This window comes from Phalaenopsis equestris, unplaced genomic scaffold (assembly GCF_001263595.1).
Source record: "Phalaenopsis equestris unplaced genomic scaffold, ASM126359v1 Scaffold206884, whole genome shotgun sequence".
Taxonomy (NCBI): Eukaryota; Viridiplantae; Streptophyta; class Magnoliopsida; order Asparagales; family Orchidaceae; genus Phalaenopsis; species Phalaenopsis equestris.
This window is the reverse complement of record NW_018226257.1, coordinates 36297-39220: the sequence shown is the minus strand read 5'-3', so window position 1 is coordinate 39220 and position 2924 is coordinate 36297.

The following is a 2924-nucleotide window of genomic DNA, read 5'->3' as shown; positions in this document are numbered from 1 at the left end:
CTATTAATGACAGATAAGCAATTTGAACTGTATTGTTGTGATTAAGTATTGATTTTCTAAATCCTAGTTCGTAGCCTCTAGTATTACTCCCTGTAGGATCGATATCTAGGACTCCATTAGAGCCATGTATTACTTGAGCGATACGTATACTTGCATTGATAAGTGTGACTTTACAATTATTGAATATTTTATACACATTTTTATCAAATCTATAACCGTTGTCAAGTTTTTGGCGTCGTTGCCGAGGACTTAAATCTTCCAGCAACAGTATCAAATTCTTGTATTTTTAAGCATACATAAAGTCGCTGTCAGCTAGGAAATGTCTCCCAAAAATGATAGGTTTCTCTTTATCTTCCTCCATATCTAGCACAATGAAATCAACTGGAAAGATAAATTGATCCACTTTCACTAGAAAATCTTCAATAACTCATTTAGGGTATGTTATCGAACGATCTGCTAACTGCAGAGTTACAGTAGTACGGGTTATTTCTCCTAATCCCAATCTTTTAAATATTGATAATGACATAAGGTTAATGCTTGCACCTAAATCACATAAAGCTTTCCCATAATATGTCTCCTATTGCACATGGAATTGTAAAGTTATCAGGATCTTTAAGTTTTTTAGGAAGCTTCTTCTGAATTATCGCACTGCACTCCTCTCTAAGTGCAACAGTCTCATTATCTTCAAACTTCCTTTTTTGTTGAGAATATCCTTCATAAACTTTACATAGCTAGGCATTTTTTCTAAGGCTTCAGCAAATGAAATATTAATTGTAAGGTTCTTAAATATTTCCAAAAATTTTAAAAATTATTTATCCAACTTCTGCTGACGAAGACTTTGAGGAAATGGAGATGGTGGATTTTCCAAATCAATTTTCAGCAGAGAAATCGGTCTTTCAGAATCTTTTGGAGCGTCCTCTTCCTCTTTTGGTTCTTCAATCCTCTACTTTAATTTCTTTTTGAACCCTACCCTACTTTAATTTCTTTTTGAACCCCTCTCTTCCACTTCCTTCCACTTCTAAGTTGAGCGGCTTTTACTTTCTCTTTATTCTGGTCTTTTGGATTTGATTCAGTATTACTTGGAAGTTTTCCATGGGATCTATTACTTAATGAATTTGCAATTTGCTCAAATTGATTCTCAATATTTCTAATCGTAGGTCCTTGTTTGTAACTGACTTCCCATTTGTAACACCACTTCTTCTATAGACAACTTTTTCTCCTTAAATTGTGGATTATTGTTAAAAATTAGAGGATTAGTAGGTCTATAATTATTATTACCTTAGTTGTTCTACTTTTGCAATGGGTTTACTTGGTTGTTCCCCGTTAATGAATATTAGCACTCGAAGTATTGTTATTCTAGTTAAAGTTAGAATGGTTTTTCCAACCTGGGTAATAATAGATTGAATATGGGTTATTTGGCTTATTAATTATGGCATTCAGATTTTCTAGTGAGTTTGAGAATCTACCACTTGGAATAATGAATTCTCTTAAATCATTGAAATTAGTTGAAAATTTTTCATTGTAAATTGGTCTAACTTCCTTGAAATTATAGTAACTTGATTTGCTAACATCACAAAAGCATCAGATTCATGAATATTGACTAAAGATGATTCTTGCAGTAATGAAAATTTAAATATTTTTGGTATTTTCAATATTTTGATAGAACAATAACAAATTAAAATAATAACTAGAGTATTTGCAGAAGAAAAGCACTAAAGATGAAAAATATCTTTCTTCTTATCATGAATCAATAATAAGCAATACAAATTTTGTTGTGGAAGTATGCAAATTGTGTTGTGCCAAAGAGGAGCAATAATATTTTTTACCCTTACTAGAGATGCTATAAAGAACATTGGTTAATTTAAAGTTTGAATAGTTATGAAGACCGGCTAGGCAGTGAAGATACTAGCTCTCACTCTAGAGTTTCCTCGATTCCCTCCACTTGGGGGCTAACATTCTCGTATCATAACCTAAAACAATAAACCAAGTTGGGGCTTTAATCTGTCACTTTAAAGTCCTCTAACTCTACACGCTTCAATGACTATTTCCCTATTTATTTGCACTCAATCATATGAATTACATTCTCATTCATACTACCTCATGTGATTCTTTCCAATTGTTGACTGATACAATATCAGCCTAGTTCTTACATGTTCACACAAAAAATTTTAACATCTGGATTGGTCAAATCGAGAAGTAAATGAAATGCATGTATTTTAATCATCACAACTTTTTCCAACATTAAAGATCAAGACTCTCCACAAATTCCATCCAACACTTAATTACATATCATTTTAAGAAGAAAGATAAAGAAAACTACTCAGAATCTATGGAGAAAACAAAACGAAAACAAAACCGAAAACAAAACCACACTTTAGTTTAAAAGTAGAGATCATTGTCAAACCAACAACAAGTCTGAATTAAAACCAAAAGTACTCTAAAATAAAAGATAAAAGTTTATCTCAAGTCCTCCACCAAACCCTTGAATTTCCTTTGAATCTTTTCTCTTTTAAAACACTTTCAATATAAAAATTAAAATAAAAAGGTTAAAATAAATATGTGATGCCTAAAAATCTCTCCAAACTAACTCCCCAATTTAAGAACTTTCATAACTTTCTCTTTTCAAACACACTTTCAAAGACTCAATCTTCATTCTTTTATAAATCTCCAAAAGGTGCATTTGTATCTCTTCAAAATATGTTTTGATTCGATGTATTTCTCCCAGAGACGCCTCATTTCGCAATAATTTTCGTCCATGGTGGTTGTAACCACCTATTAAGCCAATGGGTGCCTCAAAAACCTTTTCGAAATTCATAAAAACCGAATTTACTCATTCAATAACTGCCACTGGCACTTAGGCACGACCTTCTCTGTTTAACCGACGCTTAAGCGCCGGATCTGACGCTTAGGCGCCAAAACACTCT